The sequence below is a fragment of the Myodes glareolus genome, chromosome 14 (assembly GCF_982192425.1).
Source record: "Myodes glareolus chromosome 14, mMyoGla1.1, whole genome shotgun sequence".
Classification (NCBI taxonomy): domain Eukaryota; kingdom Metazoa; phylum Chordata; class Mammalia; order Rodentia; family Cricetidae; genus Myodes; species Myodes glareolus.
Window position 1 is genome coordinate 27,386,489 of NC_142039.1, and position 25,763 is coordinate 27,412,251.

Sequence of the window (25,763 nt, forward strand, 5' to 3'; positions counted from 1 at the left end):
GTACAATTTATTTAAGTCAAAAAGACAGTATAAGAACAGCCAACTTCAAATATACCACTTACAATACTCTCTCAAATAATATCATTGAAGAACATCAATTTTCAGATATCTGTACATCAGGTCCAAGAAAAAAAAGAGAGACATGTGGGGAACAGAATGGGAAGATAAGTTTTATTTTCCCAAATAAAACTCCATGGGTATCAGGAATTCAAGATCAAATTTCTAAAATGAGGTCATGTTTGTTTGAGTGTGGAAAGTTATGCTTTATAGGTAAGGAAATAGCAAATACAGATGACATAAAAGCAAACAAAAGAAAATGAACTGAGAAGAAAGAAAAGTGCAAGTGACAGTAAAGCATCTGTGATGCTCACACCTGGAATAGCGCTGGAGGCCGAGGCAAGAGGAATACCTGAGACCATCCAGGGTGACATAGCAAGACCAGGCTTTGTTCTTCAAAGAACAGAAACAAAAGAGAATATATGAAAATGATGGGCCATTGTCTCATGGACTTACCTACAGACAAAAATTTGCATTTACATTTTGAAGACAAGAGAGGCCTGAATGGAGGGGTGTGCTGTTTAAGTCTTAAAGCAGGTTGGAAACAGGGCCTGAAGGAACAGCTGCCATCACCAAAATCCCAAGAATCCAGAAATGAGACCTCGCCTAGCAAGGGTCTAATTGAAATCTGTACTACTCATTGGTTAACGTATTGAAATCTGCTATTAATAAAATGTCCAAATAGCATACATGGTTAAAATAAAATACAAAAGTATGTTAATTGTTTGAGGTGAAAATAAAAGAAAGTCTGCTAGATCATTGGACAAATTGCGAAATCATTTTAAATAAACAAATCACATCATTAAAAAAAAAAAGAGGCCATGCCCAAGTGGACGGGTAACTTAAAGGCTATCTGTGGCAGGAATTCCTACAGCACTTTTTCCTTTTGTTTAAATAAGAGAGTTCTAAGCCTAATACAAATTATATACAATAAGAACAAAATATAGCAAGCAAGAAGCATGATAAATGTTTCAATAATTATCCTACCATAATGAGTTTAAGTCTTGGGTAATAAATAACTTGGCCAAGTCATGAAAGGAAAGTAACTAAAACTATCTAGTATTCAACTCCTTGAAGATCCGAGAAGAGAAATATTACTTGAGTAGGCAGGAAGTGCAATCAAGCAACTTCCAAATATGTACAACAAATGACAGAGACAACTGGCTACCTGGGCAATCACCCAAAATCTCATTTGCAACTTTGGAGCAACCTTCTTTTGCTAAGGCCTAGAGTAACTGACAGACCATTTTTAGAGGCAAGAATTTTTTCAAAATCGTCTTACCCTATTTTGGCAAGATTTGACAGTCTTTTTTCTTGCATTCTGCTTGTCCTGTTCCGATATAGTGCATTTTGTCAGTGGTCGATGCATAGGCAGTTCCTGGCCCAAAGGCCAGTTTTGCCAAGAAGTAAACAAGTTCCAAGTGAAGTCTCGGAGCTTATCATTCCCTCGAGAATAGATCAGTGCTGCCAGGAAAAGAGACCAGACCCACACTTTACATCGGCATAAATAGTGTAAGAGGCCACATCTGAGTGGGTGGGTAACTTACAGACTCCTGGCGGTAGGAATTCCTATGGCAGCTAATGTTATGATGTAAATACTAGGGATGTTCTGTTTTGTAATTTTGTTTTCCTCCTTGTAAATGAAGACTTAATCTAAGAGTAGTGAAGGCGTAAGTCACAGACAATCCCACACCAGTTTGGAATTATGATTAATAGAATGGTTATTTATTCAAAGGGGAAAAAACTTACAGATTACCGTCCCAGACAACAGCCCCTCCGCGCGAACAGGAAAGGAGTCCAGGGGCCGGAAACGGAGCCGGAAGACAAAAGGAGAGTGGAGGACAGCCGCTGCTTTTTTTAAAGGGAGAGACCACGCCCCAATGGGCTGGTAACTCAGCGGCGATTGGCTGAAGGAGCTGAAGGAACTCCCACAGCATCTCCCCCTTTTGTTTAAGTAAGAGAGTTCTAAGCCTACTACGCAATTATATACAATAAGTACAAACCTACGAAATTATATACAATAAATACAAATATCCTATTCTAACTAGCTTAAGTCTTGTATAACAAATAACTTGGCCAAGTCATGAAAGGAAAGTAACTACATTTATATAATCTTCAATCCCATCGAAGATCTGAGAAGGGAAATAATGTTATCTGAGTAATTAGGAAGTGCAATCAAACAACTTCCAGAACATGTACCAAATCGCAGAGACAACTGGCTACCTGGACAAACACCCAAAGTCACATTTGCAGCGTTGAAGCAACCAACTTTGGCTAAGGCCTGATGTAACTGACATACCATTTTCAAAGGCAAGAAACTTCAAAACTATCTTACCCTGTCTTGGCAGGATATGACAGTCTTGTTTTATCCATTTACGGATATTCTGTAACTCTGTCAGTAGTTGAGGTATGAGCATTTCTTTACCCAAAGGCCAGTTCTGCCAAGAAGAAAGGCTCCAGGTGGAGTGTCTTTGGTGCTCAACATTCTCTCGGGCATAGATCAGTGTTGCCAGGAGTGATTGTGTCTCCCTACCATAGAACTCTGAATTAGATTAAAGGCCATTTTCTACAGCTCTTTGAAGAGGTTGAAGATTATCTATCTATACTGAATATAATCTCTATATATCTAAAGAACCTGATTAGTCTAATTATAAATGACAAACTTAGATGACTGTTGATCTATATAATTCTCAATATCTATCTAACTTAAAGACTGAGATAATAAACAAGTGTGCAATAAATGAGGACAATGAGACCTCCAAATATAAACAATGTGCAAGTATACATTGCAATATGGTAAATATATATCAATACATAAACAATATATAAGTATCTTAATCAGAGGTAGAAGTGTACAATGCAATATGGTAAATATACATATATCAATACAATATATATATACAAATACATAAAAATGTTTTAAACAGAAGTAGAAGCATGAAGCATGCATGCATAAAATAGTCAACATAATTTAACTTTGTATCAATATATAAGAATCGATACCAATATGTTTGTCTAAAAGCAATAACTCACAAGTACAAATCTATTTATCCCATAATCCAATTATCCCTCCTTTTTTTTTTTTTTTTTTTTTTTTTTTTTTTTTTTTTTTTTTTTAAGATTCCTGTGCTTATAAAATTCCTCCCCCAACCCTCAACCGTATACTAATTATAACCAACCCCTAAATGATGTCCCTAAACCCAAGGACAAACTTTATTGGGAGAGGGGACGTCGTTCTCTAGAATTACTTCCAGCTGTCATGGGGGCGACGTTCTTTCTGGGGGATCCTGTGAAAGTAAAATGATGGTTAAATTTCAAGATCAATGTCTTTTAAAATTGCAAATAGTCTCTGAGTATTTTGTGGAGGTCTGGCCAGAATGTTGTACAAGATGTGCACCATTTCAGCACGTTGGAACCGTCTTGTGCAGCTGGTACCCAAAACAGGTCTTGTAGTAGCGCTATCAGTATCATGACGTCATATCAACGAGGTGGAGTTGTTGTTATGGGGCCCCATCTTCTTCCTGGAAACTTCAAATGTCACTGTAGGAAAAACTCATTGTTCATTGTGGAAAACTTAAACATTAATTATATAGACATATACATGAATACCTATATTCAATGAGAGACATGATAGATATATTTAATGAAGGTATGATAGATATGAAGAAAAGTAAAGATGTTTTCTAAACTCATATTTCTTTCTGTCCCATATCATGGCTCTTGACATGAGACAGAAACTCCAGAAACTCTGGGTTTTTCTTTAAACAACAGACTTGGAATTAGAGAGGGACTGAGCCAGAGTCCAACTCTAAAACCAGCTCTATAAATTTAGAAATATGATTTAGTATATGGTACTTACAGAACCTATTCAGTTTTCTTGATAGTCCCTATTGGGCCGTTATTTTCCATCTGTCAGTATTCAAATATCCAGGGTCCCTTGAACTTTTCAAAGATCAGTGTTTTCCTGTGGAGATAAGAACAGAACCCTGCCCCCATTCTATATGCTTTTCTTACCACCTGTATGGTTATCATCATTGTAGATGCTGTCATTTCTCCTTTCCAAGAGGTTTCTCCTCTTCAAATCGAACCTTTATTAATTTTGATGGTATCCACAATTTTTCTTCTCCTGTGGAAACAAGAGCAAAACCCCTTCCCCAACGTAGCACATATCCTGGCTTCCATTGAGAGGTCAGCACGTCTTTGAAATAAACAGGTTGGTTTAGTTCAGAAGTTTTTTCCATTATCCAATGCCTCTCTGCTGCTGTTGTTCCTTTCTCATTAGCATTAAGAAAATTCAAGGTTAATAAAGCATTATGCAATCTATTTCTGGGGGTATCTTTCATCCCTTTCTGTTTGTTTAGCATATCCTTTATAGTACGATTTGATCTTTCTATAACTGCCTGACCTGTAGGATTATTTGGTATACCTGTAACGTGTTTTATATTATAATAAGCAAAGAAGCGTTTCATTTTCTTAGATACATATGCTGGACCATTGTCTGTCTTTATTTGTGCAGGTATACCCATGATGGCCATAACTTCCAATAAATGTGTGATTACCGAATCAGCCTTTTCTGAGCTCAGGGCAGTTGCCCATTGAAAACCTGAATACGTGTCTATGGTGTGGTGTACATATTTTAATTTACCAAATTCCATAAAGTGGAACACATCCATCTGCCAGATTTCATTCCTTTGAGTACCCTTTGGGTTACTCCCTGCAGGCAATGGTGTTTGATTATAGAAAGAACAAGTAGGACATCTCTTTATAATGTCCTTAGCTTGTTGCCATGTAATGGAAAACTCTTTCTTTAAGCCTTTACTATTGACATGATGTTTTTTATGAAATTCTGAGGCCTGCAGAACGCTTCCAATCAATAATTGGTCAATTTCAGCGTTACCTTGTGCTAGAGGCCCAGGCAGATCGGTATGGGACCGGATGTGTGTTATGTACATTGGACAAAGCCTATTCCTAATTATGTCCTGTACCTCGATAAACAATGAAGTCAACTCTGTGTCATCTGGTATGAATTCAGCGGTTTCAATATGCAAGATAACTCTTTCTGCATATTGTGAATCTGTAACTATATTAAGAGGTTCTTTAAAATCCCTTAGCACCATAAGAATGGCATATAATTCTGCCTTCTGGACAGAATTATAAGGGCTTTGTTCCACCTTACTCAATTCTTCTGATTTATAACCTGCTTTCCCTGATTTATTTGCATCGGTATAAAATGTCCGAGCTCCAGTTATTGGAGCATCACGTACAATTCTAGGAAGAATCCAAGAAGTTCTCTTTATGAGGTTAAGTCTATCACTTTTGGGATAGTTGCTGCTAATTTCTCCCAAAAAATTAGCACAAGCTCTTTGCCATGGTTCATTATCTTCCCATAACTTTCTTATTTCCTCAGTAGTAAAAGGCACTATAATTTCTGCTGGGTCTATACCTGCTAGTTGACGAAGTCTCAGTTTACCTTTTATAATTAATTCTGAAACCTTTTCTACATAAGTTTTTAATTTTTTACTTGGTTTATGAGGTATAAATATCCACTCTAAAATAATATCTTCCCTCTGCATTAAAATCCCTGTAGGAGAAATTCTGGAAGGCAGTATGACTAGGATGGAACTAAGATTCGGGTTGACCCTATCCACATGTGCCTCCTGTAATTTTTCCTCAATCATTGTCAGTTCCTTTTCTGCTTCAACTGTCAATTTTCTGGGACTATTCAAATCCTTATCACCATCTAAGGTTTTGTTTAAATGAACTATTAGATCAGGTGTTATCCCAACAGCTGGTCGTAGACTGGAAATATCTCCTAACAATCTTTGGAAGTCATTAAGAGTCCGTAACCGGTCTCTCCTAATTTGTGCCTTTTGTGTTCGAATTTTCTCTAACCCTATTCTGTAGCCTAGGTAATTAATAGAATCTCCTCTTTGAATCTTTTCAGGGGCAATTTGTAATCCCCACCTAGGCAAAACTTTCTTTACTTCTTCAAACATACTTTCCAAAATATCTTTATTTGAATCAGATAATAAAATGTCATCCATGTAATGATAAATTATGGACTTGGGAAATTGCTTACGAATTATTTCCAGTGGCTTATTAACAAAATATTGACACAATGTGGGACTATTGAGCATCCCCTGTGGGAGGACAGTCCATTGATATCTCCTAGTAGGCTGAGAATTATTATAAGTAGGCACTGTGAAGGCAAATTTTTCTCTATCCTTTTTTTGCAAAGGTATAGTGAAAAAACAATCTTTCAAATCAATAACTATAAGAGGCCATCCTCTTGGTAATAGAGAAGGCAAAGGAATTCCAGATTGTAGCGGACCCATAGGCTGAATTACCTTGTTGACAGCTCTTAGATCTGTCACCATTCTCCATTTACCAGATTTCTTTTTTACAACAAACACAGGAGAATTCCAAGGGCTGGTTGATTCTTCAATATGGTTAGCATCTAGTTGCTCTTGTACCAGCTGTTCCAAAGCCTGTAACTTATCTTCAGCTAGAGGCCACTGCTTGATCCATATTGGCTTCTCAGTTAGCCATTTTAAAGGTAGGGCTGTTGGTACCTCTAAAGGTTTGCTATTGGCTGTGTGTTCTTGTACAGCCTGAATGGCTGGTGACCTTTTTCCATAATACCTCATTATATCCTTCCCAGAATTGTGAGTTCCTGGAACTACAGGAATGTTAATCTGGGTATTCCATTGCTGTAGCAGGTCACGGCCCCATAAATTTATTGCAATATTTGCTATATATGGCCTTAATCTTCCTATTTGCCCTTCAGGCCCTATGCATTCCACCCATCTTGTGCTTTGTTTTACACGAGATAGGGTTCCAATTCCCAGGAACTGAACATCTACCTCATGAAGAGGCCAATTCGGATGCCAGGATTCTGGAGTAATTATACTTACATCCGCACCTGTGTCTAATAAGCCTTCAATAAAAATGCCATTTATACAGACTCTTAGCTTTGGTCTTTGATCGTTAATATACGTTTGCCAAAATATACGTTTACTCTGTCCTCCTGAATTTTTTGACTCATTCTCCACATGTAATTCATCATTTAGACCAGTATTACTTTTTACGGCAGACATTGGAGTTTTTAATTTTCTTGGTGAGACACATTTTCGACTGTAACTGGGAATGACTGGGCCACTTTTGGCTTGGGGGCCTGCGAGAGGCCCCTCAAGGAGTTTCCCGATGGTATCGGGTTGCCTTGTCTGTCTGTTGTTGACCTGCATTCGTTGGACCAATGTCGGCCTTTACCGCATCTTCTGCATATACCTGAAGGCTGAGATCTCCTACTTTTGTCATTCCCAGAGGAGATATTATTCCTAGGATTTCTTTGCCTGCAATCCCTTTTCAGATGTCCTAATTTACCACAATTAAAACACCTGGTAGTTTGATGTCTCCTCATAGCTTTGGAAATCGCTTCTCCTACCCAGGATTCATCGTTATAGCTAAACATCTCAACATTCATTGTATGCTGTATCCATTCTTCCATTGGTGCTGATCTAGATCTTAAAGGCCCAATTATCTTTTTACATTCAGTATTTGCATTTTCAAAAGCTAGAGATTCAAGAAGTATTCGTCTAGCTTCTGGGTCTGTTACCCCTATGTCCAGAGCCTTAATTAATCTTTGCACAAAGTCAGTAAAGGGTTCTCTCTGTCCCTGCCTAACCCTGGTATATGATTCGACCCTTTTTGCTGGATCTTGTATTCTATTCAAAGCATTCAAGGCTGCTTTGTGACATAAGGACAGCACTTCTTCATCATAAAGAGCTTGGACCTGTGGATCAGCATATGCTCCTACACCAAGAATTTGATCTTGGGAAACCTCCACACCTTTTGCTCTTCCTTGCTGTTCCATATGTTTGGATTCTTCTCTGAAATAAATTCCAAACATCAAGGAAGGCCCATCATCTAAAACTGCAGACACTAGCTGAGAGAAATCATGGGGGGTAGCTCTGACATTAGAAGCCCAAGTCCTTATCATTTCCTTAACAAATGCAGAGTGCAAGCCAAAGTTAACGACAGCTTGCTTAATTTCTTTTAAATCATTCATTGCTATTGGTGTCCATCTAGCTTCTTTAACTCCCTTTGAGCCTTTGGAAGTTAACCCTTTGTCAGAATAAATTACAGGGTATGTTGTTAGGACCCTGGGTAAGCCAGTTCTAACAGCTGGTGGTGGCATTGTATCCTGTCCTTGTGCCTTCTTACTCTGTTCACCAGCTCCAATAGTTTCTTCAATCATTTCTAATCTTTTTATCATTGTATCCCTTAAATCCTGAATCTCCTGACCTACCCGTGTTTCTAGTAATTTCACTAAGGTATCAGTTTTTTGGTTCCCATTCTGGAGGTTCATTCTATCTGTTACCTTATCAAAACTTTGTGGTAACATCTGAACGTCAAATTCAACAGCCTGTACCCTTTCAGGTAACTTCCTAGTACCCTTGGACATGGAGTCAATTTTGTCTATCATAGTATCCACTTGTTCAGATAACCCCTGATTTTCAATAATTTTAATCCTTTCAACTAGTTGTTCAATATTAGTCCGTAAAAATCGTATCTTTCTTAATGATAAAATATTGAAAAGAAAACTGAAACCTAGCAACAAGTAAATTAATATATTCCCATAGTCATATAAACCTTGCATGACATAATCCATTGTATTAATAAAGAAAACAGTAAAATTGGCGTTGGAAACAAAAACTGCCATATTACCTCTTGTCTAGTTGGCGGCGCTGTTGCCAAGTTGCGACTAGAACCACTGCAAAGGTGACTTAAACAGGTCCTGTTTCAGTGTCTGCCTTAGTATTTGTTAAAAACTAGGAAATATAAGTTGCTCAAGAAAGAAAGTTTAATTAAATCAATTCCATACACGGAACCAGAAACCCAGAATCCAGGGGTAGAAAAGAGCAACCCGGAAGCCGCGTATGCCTCCACGTGACCGAGTCGTTCTGATTCACGCCACTAAAGCACCGCACTTACAAGGGAAATTTAAAAACAACTCAGAAAAGAGCAAACCAGGCAGGCAGAGACTGTCCCGAGCCTGTGGAGCTTGGGAGGCGTGGGGTTTAACTGAACTGCTGGCTCCACACACAGGGCACAGGCCGCAGCTGAGGGAGGTCTCGTGACTAGCCGAGCTGGTAGCAAGCAGTTGAGTGGGGGGGAAAGGGGGGTTCTACAACCAAACGTGGGGCGCCAGATGAAGGCGTAAGTCACAGACAATCCCACACCAGTTTGGAATTATGATTAATAGAATGGTTATTTATTCAAAGGGGAAAAAACTTACAGATTACCGTCCCAGACAACAGCCCCTCCGCGCGAACAGGAAAGGAGTCCAGGGGCCGGAAACGGAGCCGGAAGACAAAAGGAGAGTGGAGGACAGCCGCTGCTTTTTTTAAAGGGAGAGACCACGCCCCAATGGGCTGGTAACTCAGCGGCGATTGGCTGAAGGAGCTGAAGGAACTCCCACAGCAGAGTAGGTAATAGTTTATGTTAGCACTGAGCAGTACATTTCTAGTTCATATAGTCTGACTGCATTGCTTTGATAAAATTTTTGAACCTTAAGAGGAAAATTTTTTAAATATATAGCCACCAAGTTTTTCTAAATACTGGGCTACAATCATTCCTTTCATTGATCTAACAGAGGCATCCAGTTCTACATCTTATTTATCTAGCATGACCAGTTCTACGTGCTTTTCTCTTCATTGAGGCTCCTGACAGGCTTTTAGTCATATCCTTTCAAACTTATTTTTGCTTGTTCCTATGTTGAGATGTCTGTCACTATTGCTTGAATTTTAATCAATTTTTTGAGACTGTTCTTTTTGAAGGTTTCAGCATGCTCATTTCATTTAGATCAATTTCTTCCCTACTAAATTCAACTTTAAGAACTCAGAGTTATTTCTGTAACATTTCAAATATCACACCTTTCTTCTTAGCCATTTTCTCTTTCAGTTTATAAGATCAAGTCAAGTTTTGTTGTTTTACAGGAAGGAAGTGTGTGAGTTCACATGCTGAACCCTTACATATCTGAGCACAGCTGTGTCTTTTAAATTTGATTTATAGGTTTACTTGATAAAAAACTGCCAAGAGGAAAAAATATCTTTCACTTCTTTGAAGGTCAAGCTCTGAAGTCTATAGTTTATTCTTACTCACAAAAACGTTATTCCTTTTCACTTGGGAAGGTATTTTAAAGATCTTTTTTATTTCTTTAAGGCTGTATCAGTCCAATTTCTGTTCAGAATTCTTACCAAATGTATTTGAATCTGGGGAATTTTTGTCTTTTTTAAATTGAAGGCTGACTTAGAGAGCAAGTACATCGTTTAACTTAATATTTGTCAAAATATACCCAAATTGTTACATCTTTACTACAAATTAACAATAAATATTAACCTTCCTATGTAGGTTTGAATGAAAGCCACAACCCCCACCCCAGAATACCTGAAGTTTGACCCATAATTGCTATTGTTCAGACTTGGCATTTCAAAGGAATTTCCTTACAAATGAGCAAATTATATTTATCAATTTTAGAGGAGAAATGAATCTATTTATTATCACCGGCAGAATTTAAAAATTTAAGTACTTTATGGTTTCTTTGATTTTCTTCCACTGTATATAGAAATGGCAATAGTGACTTGTAGCACAAATTCTAATAGGTCTTAATAATAAAAACCTGGAGTCAGATATTGGGGAAAATATCTGAAAGATGAGAGAAACAGAGCAGCCAGCCACTAGAGTTCTTTTCCCTGTGAAATTCTCAGACAGAAAAAGGGCCACGGTGCAGTCTCCTCCTGCCTTAAATTCTTCTCTCTGCCCAGCCATATCATTTCCTGTCTCCACCTTCCTAGTGTGGAATTAGAGGTGTGTGCCTCCCCCGTTCTGGGGTCAAAGGTGTGTGGTACAACTGCCTGGCTTCTATGATTAATTGATGGCTAGATTCACCCTCTAACCCTCAAGCAAGCTTAATTTGTTAGAGCACAAACAAAATATCACCACAGTGTCTCATATTTTTTCATATAATTAATGAGTTGCTTCAATCTTTGGGATATTCTAGCAGTTTGTCAAATTCATACCCCTTCATGACCTATACATTAAGTTATAAAATAAAACATGAGGAAAAAACTCCATTAGCAAATCACAGTTTTCTCTTTAAAATGAGCATACTCAAAGTATGGATGCCCAGACTGGGGGTGACCACTCATCTCCTAGACATGCAGATTTAATTGGTGATGAGTTTGAGTTGTTTTATACACTCACTGTCAAAGCTTTGTGTACCTCACATTACTCTGCCTCATGAAAACACCAGTGTTGTCCCAGATACATTATTACCGATTCCTGTACTGGTTCTGCAATTAATAGAGTGGAGTTAAACCGGACTCTAAATATCTCAAGAATACTTTTGATTTTCCTAAGAACCTACAGGAAAACATTTCTTGGTTTCTGGAGATATGGAGGATGGGGGGATGACGGAAGGGGAGAAGGGAGGAGGGACAGGAGGAGGGAAAGTATATAGCACATGCCTATCCAAACAATTAAAATGAGGAGAAAAAGGAAACTAAAAGACAGAAAGAATCCAGCAACTATCTGAGAAAAAATGAATAAAAACAAAAAATAATAAATTTTGCACTAAAAGTAAAAAAAAAAAGAAAGGTAAGATTTTTATGGGAAAGTGACAATGACCATACTTTAATAAGATCTTTTATTTTATTGTGTGATACGTTCTTGTTTCTTATTTTCCCCTAGTAAATGAGCAGGTTAATTAATTTTGTGATCAACAAAACTATAAAAGCTAAGTACGATTATCACAGAAACAATTATATTTATTGTTATTAATTAGGTAGTCATGTTTATTCCTTTGCTTTGTTTTATAATTACAATTATTCATAATTATAAGTATGTGTTCTCAATAGGTAGTCTTTATTTCTAATTCCTCATAATATTAAGCATCCTCCATACATGAAAAAGTATCTATATATTAATGTAACCCCAAAGAAATATTTTCAGAAATACATACAATAAGAATTTGAGAGCTATGAGTGATTGTTTTCTCTTGTACACATTTGTTTTTCTCAGATAAATCAAGAAAAATAATATTTATATGTAAATAAATGTAGCTTGTTTTTAAGTTATGAATTAGCTTTTAATAAAAACTGGAACAAATGGTCAGGCCTGAAAATATATATACAAGTAACATTAAAGAGGCTCAACAGGTTATATTTGGGAATATATATGTGTGTGCACCTGTGTGTGCATGTAAATGCATGCATGTTTTATATATATATATGTGCATTCTATCACAATTCATTTGTATATAGCATTTTATATATGTATTTTTATATAAATACATGCACTGTAACATGAAGGGGTGTCATTCTGAAACATGAGGGTCGGCTTGTTGGGGTTTCTGTCCTGCCCAGTTCCCCACAGCCGGCAAGCCCCAAAGAAAATCACACAGAGATCTCCATAAGTTATAAAACTGATTGGCCCATTAGCTCAGGCTTCTTATTGGCTCTTATCACTTATATAAACCCATTATTCTTATCTATGTTAGCCACATGGCTCAGTATCTTTTCCAGCAGGCCAGGTCACATCCTGCTTCTCCAGAGTCTGAGCAGGAATGGGCAGAACTGGGAGGAATGGTCTTCCTCCTTCCCAGAATACTCCTGTTCTCATCGCCCACCTCTACTTCCTGTCTGGTTGACCCACCTATACTTCCTGCCTGGCCAATCAGCATTTATTTAAAACATGATTGACAGAATACAGACAATCCTCCTGCACCAAAGCATGGTATAACAGTTGAAGAAAAAAGAGGCCACAAGTGGCCAAGGGTATATGGGAGAGTTTGGAGGGAGGAAAGGGAAAGGAAAAACACTGTAATTAAAATACAATCTCTTGACGGAGACCTGCGAGGGGTGGAAACTACTGTTGGGATGTATTGTGTGGCATGCATCTTTAATGCTAGGACATGGGAGCAAAGGCAGGAAGATCTCTGACCTTAAGGCAAGCATGATCTGCATAGTGAGCTGCAGGATAGCCAGAACTACAAACATAGATCCTGCCTCAAAAAAAAAAAAAGAAAGAAAGAAAGAAAATGAAGAAGAGAGAGAAGCAAGCAAACGACACTCCCCCCAACACCAAACTGTCTCCACCTCTTATTTTTGTCTTAGATTGTTTACCAAATTCTTCTAATTTATTATGGAAGCTCCCTCAATTTCTGCAAAAACCATTACTATTTCTCTGTTCTATCTTCTTAATTATAGAAGACACATCCCTATTCTTTATTTTCAAGAATGAAATTTGTCGTTTTTTTCTCAGTTTGTTGTGCATTCTGAAAAACTAAGTGCAAGAAAGAAAAGAACCAGATGACACTTTGAAGACTGAGAATGAGACTACGTGTAAAAAAGAGCTGCAGATGTGAATCATTTAAAAAGTAAGGAAAACTAACTGTTCTGGTGAGATTTCAGAGTAACTGGCTCATGAGCGCTTGAAGAATATCAATGGTAAAGTTTATTGCTTCTTTTTCTGCTTATTAATAGGATACAACTCAGCATTTTGTGAATGTTCAGAGAAAATGTTTGTTTTCTGTAAGAGTACATGGATACGAAATACTTGTCCAGTTCCCACTTATCTTTGATATTTATTTGACTAAAGAATTTACAAGTTGCTGTGTCAGGCACTGTGAAATCCAGTGGAAGTAAGGGTGACAATCACGGACAGAGTCCTCTCTTCAAATGGTTTATTCTTCGGGATATAAACTCTGCAATATCCAAATTATCCCACTGACTGCTATATTTTTATGCCCTTTAAGAGATGCTCAAGTACAGTTAGTTTTCCTTTAGGGAGCATGGTAAGGTTGAACTTTAATGCTTAGCTAGAGTCAGGTGCATTTATGTGGAAAGTATGGTGAGGTTTTGGAAATTTATGAGCCAGTTTATAATTTCCCATGCTGCTTTTTTTCCCCCTTGGATGGTGACAAGAAATATTCCAGACAGCCCCTGTGATGAACACATCATAAGTGAGAATCAAACTGCTTTCAAATACTGAGATCTAGTATGTTGAACACCCATGCCTGTCCTGATAGCTGCAGAACCGACATCAGAAGCTAATGGGGGAACAGGAATGTGGCAAACTTTTCCAAGTTTCTCTTCTTGCTCCAAAATTCTGCACTAGGAAGCTGAATTGGAAAACCATTTAATTTTATTCTTAGTTCTGATTTCATTTTTGGCATTACACATTGGGATCTTATATTTTTGACCTGGGTTCTCAGATTACTTAACTTTTCGGTGAATTTACTTTGGACACATTATACATTTCTCTTCGGAAGCTACATCCCCACAGCACAACTAGACCACTCATTGAGCAAATAATTTGTCATCTTTAGCTTGTTTTTGCAACTCTCTAATGACAAATCGTACCGTAGTCCTACTTTTAGACAATAACATCTATTTTCTTGCGTTCCTTTCCAGTATAGCTATAAAGAAATGCTGTAGATGAGAGTTACATCAGCTCTACGCTGAGCTGAGATGTAGATGCCCATTTTTATGACTTCATTCACACTCAGACATAGGGTGCTGGTCAATGGTCCATAGAAGTTTACCCAAATTCAACCAAGTGTTAGAAAGTGTCAAAATAAATCAAAGGGAAATTATGTGCCAATATCATGGAGATATTCACAAGCAATGTGGGCATTGATTTCCATGGCTGACCATGGCATGGGATTCATATGTGTGATGACAAAGTGGAAGCCTAGAACCAGTTAGAGAACATGCCACAGAGATAAAATATACATTTGCTTTACACTTGACCAAGGACTGAGGAACTGATCACATTCAACTGTGATGACTCTGCCTTCTTTATTGTATCACAGGGTCTAAAACTATTAGCAATCTTCTTCTGGGTGTACCAAGCTTCAGTCATTTAATTTTCCCTGGAGAAAGATTGTCTGGAGTCCACTTTATCAACTGTCTAGACAAAGGTGTCTCTTTTAGACAATGTATTATAACTTTCCATCTCATATCAGACAGTGATTATTTGTGTACAACAATAGCACTACTTAAGGTATGCTCACATTAAAGTTCTAATTTGTTTTGGTTTTTGTTGTTCTGAAACTATAATATAATTACATAATTTCTTCATTTCTTCTCTCCAATCCTTCCCTCATATTTCTACTCCCTTACTCTCTTTCAAATTCATAGCCTTTATTTCCCAGTTGTTTCTTTTCTGCTCTTACAAACAGTCCCTAAGCTACAACTGCCAGCTGGCAGTCAAAAAAAATGCCTGGGTTAAGGTTAACCAGTCTGTTACTAATATCTGTGGAGGTTGACTGCAAACCTCCGAGTGAGGTTTAACTTCTGCAAAAGAGTAAACGACTCCCTTGGCCACCCAAAGACATGAATATCTGGACCTCTTGGTGCCTCATCCCAATGCAACCACAACTGAATAAAACCCCTTTTAATGCTTTTCAGAAAAAAATACAGTATGTTGCCAGTGGTAACAGAATTCTCCTTGATGTTCTTCTGTGTCGTAGACTCTGTGTTGATCGCTAGATAGAAATCCACTCTCCCATCCTGCTAATGTTAGTAGGTGCAGAAGTGAAAACTCTTCAGCACTGAGCCCATGGTCTTCAAATGTTTTTGAATTGTTTGCTTTGTACAACCATAACAAGTCTTATAAGTGTAAATTCCCAGGTGTTGTTTTTAAATAAATACTACTTTGAGGCAAAACCAGATAAAACATTTGTATTCACAAAGAAAAAATAAATCCTCTACATATCTTGAATTTTCTCCTTCAATAACCACAATGCCTTGGGTACAAGGCAAGGAGGACAGGAAAATACCCTTCCTCAATAAACACTGGCACACAGCTACCATGTTTCACAACCATCATCAGGTTTTCCAATGGAAAAAATAATCTCTATTTCTTCTGTATTCTATTCACTTTAAGCTCAATTTGAGATGTTTCCTTTCCAAATATTTTACTAACATGTGTCACTTAATACCTATAAATTACAAATAATAGTTTCACTTAGACAATAGTGGAAACTACATAATAATATTACTAGATTGTTTCAGTCAAACAATTTACTTTAGTCTCAAAAATCACGCCTTAACATCTATTATATTTGCAAATATATATTTTTATAGATGCTAATTGGAAATATCAAGATTTTTAAATCTATTTAGTATAATTGCTTAGATAATGAGCAGAAGTATTTTTTAAATACAAATTCACTACCATGATTTCCCTAAATGCTTTTGTTGATGTGGTTTCCTAGGCTACCCTGTGTTAAATAATCATCAAGTCTTTGGATCTTTTGACACAGAAAATCTTACATTAAAGAAATAAAATAAAAAAACTGAGAAAAATGCTAAGAACTTGTAAAATACCAGTTTTCCCCTTTGTGAATCATTTGCTAAAGTAAGTGTAAATTAAGACTCAGAATTTTTTTCATTAAATTTGAATCTGGTCATTTGTAACTTGATTTGTGCTGAAATACTCACATAGATCTTAAATTTGAGCTTCAGAAAGGTGAAACATCAGTGTCGACTTCTCATGAGTCCTATGTAGAGGAGATGAATTCCATTACCTAACTTTACTTCAAAATAGGTGGGTACACAAAAATAGCTAAGCTATTTCCTGAGCATTCTATCCTTAAATTAACAATAGCATGAAAAAAAAATCTCTAGTGTTTTTCCTGTAAAACTAATATGGAATAAGTATTGAATTCCTAGGCCAATATTCAACCATATGTTTTCATACTCTTGCTGTAGCCTGGAACTGCAGAGAACCTAAAAATATGTGACAGATGTGTCACTTCAAAGTTTTCACTTTTCAGTAAACCAAACAGATATTTACCAAACATATCATGGGAAGGTAAGTATCTGGCCTATCTCAGACTTAGGTAGTTTTGGCTCATGCACTGATTACTGTTGTTTAAACTCTGTAAAAGACTTTACAGTGTGCTCTGTGTCATATGATCTGCAGAATGCACTCTTCACTATGGAACCTGGAATAATCCAGTGGAAGCAGACACTGCTATTTTTGGGACCTGCACAGAATTTCTAAATATGATGGTCTGTTTTGGCTAGGCCTTTTGCCTTGACCCTTCCCATGCGAATAGCATATTTTATATACATAATGTTTTCTCTTGTTTCTACAATAGTGGTTCTCAACTTAACTGACGTTATGACCCTTTAATACAGTTCCTCATGTTGTGGGGACCCCAACCACAAAATTATTTTTCTTACTACTTTATAACTGTAATTTTGCTACTGTTATTAACTATAATGTAAATATCTGAAATCCAGGATACCTGATATGTGACGTCTATGAAAGCGTTCCTCAGCACCCTCTCTGAGCATTCATGACTCATAGATTAAGAACCTTTGTTCTAGAAGAAGTCCATGGTGGAGAATGATGGTTGGTACAGAACTGTAAGATCTTTACCAGTATGAGCCCTTTGACGCTCTGAGTCAGATGTTCATGCCATGTTTGGAAAACCACTAAGTCTGTGAGGGAGATGATTCTGTCTATGACTAACCTTTCTACACCTGCCTCGAAGGACTTTAGAAACCCTTTCCCTTTCCTTGGTTCACAGCCTCCAAGATCAAGTGCCTATCATAATGACAAGGAAAACTTTTTCTTTTATAGAGTGTTTTAAGATCCTCCCTTTTAAGTCCTTCCCATGATCAAATTCTAGTCTACGCCTTGTTTTTTGAAGTTAATTCTCTACCCATTTTCAGTTTCAAAAATAAAGAAATTTATTAAAATGAGAGTAACTATTTGGAGCTGGCTTCCCTATTCTGACTGTGACCCCATCCCTGACCCTTAGTCATCATCCCTCAAGTTAGCCTGGATTACCATTTAGGTTTTACAGGTCAGATTTAAAACTCTAGTCAATTGTCCCCCAACAGTTTCTTCATGTTTCCTCACATTTAACATAATAACCAGAAATCCGCAAATGTTTATGAATCAATTCAATTTTCTGCCATTATTTTTATTTACTTGTTTATCACTAAAGACAGTATCCAAACGTTTTAATAAACATATTTGTCTCTGTTAGAATCATTTCACATTTATGGGGCAATCCATTGTCTTTTACTTAGGTTAATGGAAACTATGAAGCAATAGTAAGCAGAGAATTTGCCAGGGATAGGTTTCCCTGATAATTATGGTAAACTCTTTTTAAATCTCTCACCACAGAGATGAGATCGCTACTGCAAATTGTTGTCAGTAACTATGAACTTTTGTAGGAAGCAAGGATGTCAGGACAACTGTGAATTTTAATAGGTTATTTTATGGTAGAAACCACCAGTGCTCTCTCCTACAGGAACTCTCTCAAGAACAAATACTGATGAAGTGGGTCTTCTAAAAACACAGTACACGCTGCCAGTTTTTTTAATAAAATATCGCCATGAGTCACTTAGAAAATCATTGTAGAAAATCTACAGATGTGCAGAGAAGGAAGAATGTTTGAGTGTGATGGTGACAGAGAAGAGAGCTTAAGGGGGAAATGGGGAAAACATGGGTGGTTTGACAGGGAGAGAGAAGAGCGATAAATACAGATGTGGTGAGGAAGACAAAAATAACAGAAACAACATCGAAAATGGCATAAAGATATTATCTATCGATCTAAACTGTCTATAGTACATGTAACCCTTATTTAAATATACATACATTTTTAAATAAGATTTCTCAAATGGGCTGGCAATACATCCATAATGAGCCATAGACTGTCAAAAAGAAAGAAAGAAAGAAAGAAAGAGAAAGAAAGAAAGAAAGAAAGGAAGGAAGGAAGGAAGGAAGGAAGGAAGGAAGGAAGAAAGGAAGAAAGGAAGAAAGGAAGAAAGGAAGAAAGGAAGAAAGAAAGACAAGAACCACAATACTAGGCATGAGAAACCCTCTTTTGAAATTTTGTTCAGAATTACCAAAATGATTCCCAAAACATAAGATATTTCTTTTGCCCCTGGTTATCTGCCTGAGCAGTGAGGTAAGTCCATATTGCTTAAAACACCATGCGCTTTGGACACAGGACCCAGAGGACCCTAACTGGATCTGAGTAGAAAGCTTCCTATCTGTGGACTAGCTTTTATTGTACATGAAAACATCATATGGGCTTCCAAAGGTACGAAGGAACCAATCTTTTTATTTTCAGTGTTAACTGCTTTATGTGTGCCACAATACAGTCCTATCTAGATATCACCCTATGAACCACAACAACACAAGCATGGCACAATAACCCTAGGGCTGCAATAGTGACACACATACTTTGACAGTCCACTACAGCTCTCAAATTGGCCCTAAAGGCATGCTGAACAAGACAAAAAGCATACTTAGTGCTAGAAACCTAGCCAGTTACCTGGGCTTTCTGAAGTCATGAAACTCAGAGAACCTACAACTACTACTTTACTAAATCAGCATAATATCTGTCCTTATACCATCAGATAACTGTAGTCCTCTCTCCTCACCAAGAAAACTATTATTAACAATAGCTAGAGACCAGAAAATAAAGTTACAACCAACTAAAGTACAGTTATGAATCCTAGTCCCAACAGGTACCTCTACAAGACAATTCCTGCTCCTACACTTAAGGCTGTTTAACGACAAAGAGACAGAACGATGCTAAGACTCACTGGAACAGGTAGCTTTTTGTACAGTTGTGACACCTAGAAATGTCAGAGAAGCTACACCCAAGAAGTCTCACTAACATGGGTGCCTTAATGAGATCTGAACCTGGAAGAAGGAAGCTCATGAGGCCTCAACTCTACAGAAAGAATGATAGGCAGCTAACGAATAATGAGAGTGAGAGAAATGGTCTTCTCCAGGGAAGAGTACACCAATTGCTCACCCAATACCAAGTGACCGGCCTTGAAAACATACATACAAGTAACAGTATACAGACTTTTCTGGTTTCACAACAAACGTGTGTGTGTGTGTGTGTGTGTGTGTGTGTGTGCGTGTGCATGTGTGTGTGTGTGTGTGTAAAACAACAAATAATGAATCCATTAAATTGATAGAGACCAGGGAGGGATACATTGAAGACTTCGAAGGGATGAAAAAGAAAGGAGGAAATAACATAACTCTTTTATAAACTCAAAAATCTATAACAGAAAAAGAAATTGGCATTTATTTTTTTCTAAAAAAAAGTGAGTAATTTTTCCACAGAATTAAAATGAGAAGAATGCATTTCAAGATGAATGTCTTCTTTTATAAAAGATAATCCTTCTAAATTCTGAAGCTAGGGAAATGAATTCTTAAGACACACACACACATCAGTGACTGTTTTGCAATGACTGCATTTTCACTGAAAATATCATCACCTTTAAAAATAAGGAAACGTGCCATCTTGGAAATAATGTGTTGTTCAGCAATGTTCTGGGCAGAAGCGCTGGCACGCCTGAGCCTAAGAATCCAATCTGTCTTCCTTGCAGCTCTGTGAAGCAAGATGGCCTCTGACAGTGTTAAAAGACCGCTGCTGGAGAGCACTCCTCCACCTGCCTCTGGAAAGACTGTTTGGCAGGTTTGAGTTTCTGGCTGAGTGCTTCTGCTATTACCGCTCCCATTCAGTGTTTGTTATTGAGTTCTGCTGTCTCACTCATCAGAACCGGGCTATTTTATGAGACTTGTATTGTCACTTTATGTTTTAGAAGTTCAGAAACAGGAACAGGTGAATAAATCTTTCCCAAAAGGAGAGAAATAGTAGACATTTTATCTGACTTGCCTGTTGATAAGAGAAACTACGTCTAAGAAATAATCAAGAAGTTGAAAATAAATTTCTCACGCTTCTACCTGAGATGTCACCGAGGGTTATATAAAAACGGAAAGTCGTGTAAAATACTGTGTGTGTGTGCGCGCACACACACATGCTTGTGTGTGTGTTTTATTAAAGTGGGAAACCAGAATTTGTGAAGTATCTGCTTTGCATTTCTTTTAGAGTTCTAGCCTTGGTGAGTATATAGCTTCAAATACAGCTCTTTGTGTCATTCTTCAGCCCCTGTTTTCCATAGCACCTTGCATTGCTGAGAAATACAATTTCCTTTCACGTTTAAAGCATCCATCATTCCATCAAGTGAGGCAAATACCATGGCCTTTGTAACAACTAAAGTCTCAGACATTTACAAGGGTCAGGTCACTTGACGTTCCTATACCCTCCGATCAACTGCCTGCTTTTGAGGGTTGTGCTGGGTATCTATTCTTGCAGCTGGCACCAAAGCAATAGAAGAGGAAGCCTGCAGCATTATTGCTTTCTCCATGAGATGAAAAGGAGAAAATGAACAAGAAGGAGTAGAGTTTGTATAATTTAGAAATAAGGACAAATGCTTCAAGGCTTTTAAATCCATATCTCAGAATTTCATTACTGTTAAAATATAATAAACATTGAAGACTTACTAAAACACCACAGTAGTCAAGACAGTGTAACACTGGATAAAGAACGAATTGAAATTTCAATAGTATATAATGCAGATCCCAGAAGGGGACCTGTGTGAACTGTCAGCTGATCTTTAACAAAAGCAATGGAAATAAGAAAGGTCTTTTACTACATGGCACAGGAACTACTGAATGCACACAGGTAAAGCTGTACACCCATGCACATATCTCGCAACAGTTCCCCAAATGAACTAGATTATCTTCAAGTAAAATGAGAAACTATAAAAGCATCAGGAGGTAGTAAAACTCTAGGTGACTTTATGTTTGGAGATGACTTCTAAGTTATGATTAAGAAGGATTGTCTTACTCACAAAGGGAATCATTGCTAAATTGGACTATTATCCAGCATATAGACAAAACCACTTAACATTCAACAATTTAATAACAAATGGATCAAAGACATAAACAATCTTCAACTTAAAAACTATGTTAATGGGCCGGGCGGTGGTGGCGCACGCCTTTAATCCCAGCACTCGGGAGGTAGAGGCAGGTGGATCTCTGTGAGTTCGAGGCCAGCCTGGTCTACAAGAGCTAGTTCCAGGACAGGCACCAAAAACTACAGAGAAACCCTGTCTCAAAAATAAAAAAAAACTATGTTAATGTGAAATAAGCAGGAGCAAAGATGGCATTAATTATTGTGAGGGAAATGCAAATTTAAACAAGATATCATTACATACCTACTAGGAAAGCCACATTCAAAACACTGGCAACTGTAATTGCTGGTAAGGATGTGGAGTGAGAAAATCTTTGCTTCTTCCTTCAGTAGGAATGGAGAACATCATGGCCACTGTGAAAGTGTTTAGCAGTTTCTTGGAATAGTAAATATACCACTAAAATAAGATTAACAAGTCAAGTTTCTTGGTCCTCAGAAATGTGTTGGAAATACATTCACACAAAAATTTGACACGAGCATTCACAGCTCCTTTATTCATAGTTTCCTAAATTCTATTCAACTGAGAAGTTTTCCAGCAGGTGAATGGATAAAAATACCTAGAGAATGGAATATTATTCAGTACCAAAGATGTGAGATCAAGATGGGAAAAGGCATATTTCTAAGCAAAATGAAATAATTTCAAATGGTTTCACACTATATAATTCAATTTTCAGTCTTAGAAAGGCAAACTATGGTAAAAGTGAAAAAGTATGAATGTTTCAGAGATGTAGGATGAAGGGGGAAGCAGAAGGAAAAGAAATATGTTTGAGGAAGTGAAGCTACCCAGGCTTCATCATATCATGATATGATCAAGATAATAAATGATCAAATAATAGCTTTTTTGGACCCAAAGAAAGTCAAAACGAAGCAGGAGACTGCACAAGCTATGAGCTCTGGGTGATAATGGTGTGTCTGATGTATCTGGGGAATACGTACTGATTGGAGGAAGTGCACCTTTATGTGGAGTTGAAGACAGAGAAGACTGCACATGTGTGGAGGTAAGCGATAGGCAGATCTTATAGACCTCTCACTTTTGATATGTACCTAAACTGTCTATAGTTAATTAAATTAAAAATAGTTATTAAACATATTATTTTCTGATTACACATTTTCATTTCCTTCATCTGGTTCTTTGGTCACTGTACCTAGCAGCTTCATTAGAGAATTGCTCTTGACTAGATAAAATCTGCCGGAACTACTCTCCGTCCTTTCCTTATTAGGTCACTTGGAGGATAGCTGGGTTTTAGAACTTTATTGAAAATAGTTTATATCAGAAGAAAATCTGAGAACCATGTTCAACTACCACTAATTGTCCTTTAAAAATCATGACTTTCAGAATTCAAAGCACCTTTGGGAAAAACTAGGTTCCCCCAATATTAAGAATGGAAAAAACCCTTCCCTCTCCTCAGTTTGTCTTTTTATCTGTGAATGAATTCAATAAATGTTGTATCATACAATGAATTCTAAATGGCTCATAACAAGTTCATATGTTCATATGTACAAAAGCAGAATATATATATATACACACACACATACATACACATATATATACACGTTATACATATATATAGATGTATATATATATACATGTTAATAACATAGAATCATCCCAATTAAAGCTAAAACATCAGCCCAGACACACCTGGGTCAGTCTGGAAGCTGTAAGTTACATAATGTTATGCAGAACAAAACCTCCAGATGTGGTTTAGATGTAAAGTCTCATCTGAATAGTCAAATGTATTTTTGAAAGTTTATTTTATTTTAGTGTGCATTTGTGCATGCCTCTGTGGTGTGTGTGTGTGTGTGTGTGTGTGTGTGTGTGTGTGTGTGTGTGTGTGTGTGTACCATAGTGCTCATGTGGAAGCCAGAGGACAGCTTGTGGGGGTTGATTCCTACTTTTCTCCATTTTGTTCATATGTTCCAAAATCAGTTCATCAGGCTTGATGGCAGGTGCCTTTTACCCTGTGCCATCTCTTTGTACTTCATACATATTATTACTGGAAACCACCACTTTAAGTTGTCACAAAACCATTTTCTAGAATATCTAAGGTTTTCATTAAATAAATATGACAAGCAATAGTTAGGGAATTTTGAGTGTGCATGTTTTATTAGTGTAAACTCATTAGATAATTTCATTCCATGATACACAAGTAGGCTCATGCCAATATCATCACGTATAGGAGATAATTAAAAATTAAATAGAGATAGTAAACTGGCTATTGAGAAAGATTTTGACGAGCAAGATGTTTAGGTCTGGTTAGCATGCTCAGTGAGGTGCTTGTAGAAATCAGACAGGACAGTGGCTTCCCAACAAAAACAACACACACCTTCATCTATGATTAAGGAATGAACTTTCAAGTATTGTAAATAGTAATTAGATATTTTTAAAGATTTATTTACCTTTATTTTACTTTCATGATTGTTTTTTCTTCATGTATGTGTGTGTATATATATATATATAATGTATATATACCACCTGAGGTGTATATTTATAGGTAATATATGTTGTATGACATATAACATGTATTTATATATACATACATATAACACACACACACATATATATATATATATATATATATATACATTTGTCAAAGGGACAGAGATAATAATCATACTAACAGAGAATCCCCTTTGAAAATTAAGTTGGAAAAATGAGCGATGGTCCCCACACCTTCCCCTCCTCACACATTTTTGCTTATTGGCTCTCATTTTTTGCCAATAATTTTAACAATGATAATTTTATCAGACACTAATTATCAAGAAGAAATATTTCAATAGTTATTTTAGCAACATCCTATAGAAGGTGAACAATTGTGTGGGAGAGAGTTAATGTAAGGTTCAGCTGCAGAAATAAATATGGAAGTTAGTTGAGAATCTGTCAATCAAAATCATGATGGTTTCTTGTCTTTGCACTATGGACAAACAGCATGAGAAATTGTTTTTTCTTCTTGAAGGTGGAATATAATCTGTGGCCTCTAATGTTCATCTTTTAAAGTCTTGCTACTACTTTGATAGTGCTTGACACACCAAGAGATCATGTAAATGCCGGTTGCTGGCTGAAAACCCAGGATGTGGGATGAAGCGATGTGGAGTCCCTTTGCTTCTCTGGGGTCCCAGTATCTTCAGTTACAGTGAAGTCATCTGACCCTGATTATCACATTCCAAATTAGTCTCCTAGACTTCCCATTCTGAGTGACAATTGAATCACAATTGTTTGTTACGTATTCAAGTGAGTCAGAAGCAGGGCAAGGAGAAAATCTCTTTCTGGAAAGCAAATGGTAAACCAAACGTCAGAATAAGTAACTTCTTGTAGTAGACACAAACTATTCTGGATCATGATGGAGACACAGGAGAAAAGCAGACAAAGGTTAATTTTGACTTCAAGATGTAGGACAAGGGCAAATGTAAAACCCTCAGAGAATGCCTGAACACGTTCACTATTCTTTTGTATTCTTCATGTTGAATTATCTTTTGGTTACATTTTATCAGTTATTAGTGTTGTTTAGTTACCAAATTATTATTAGTATTATTTCTCTCTGAGAACTCTATACTAGCTTTGTATTTTTCTTTTGCATCTAATACATCATGAATTATTTTCTCCAATTCATCACATTCCCCCACTGGCTTTATGAGGGAGACTCCTAAGACTGGAGAGACTGGAACAACAGGAAGTTGGTGAAGGTTATAAGACTCAGGTAATTAAAATATTCTCAAGCCCCTCCCTCAAGGTTCTCTAAGCAGCTAGCATATGCTGGGAGGAGGGATAACTCTTATGCTTCTGAATGCTGTTCAGAACTCCATGAAAGCAGATTTTACAAGTCATCGTTGATGTAGA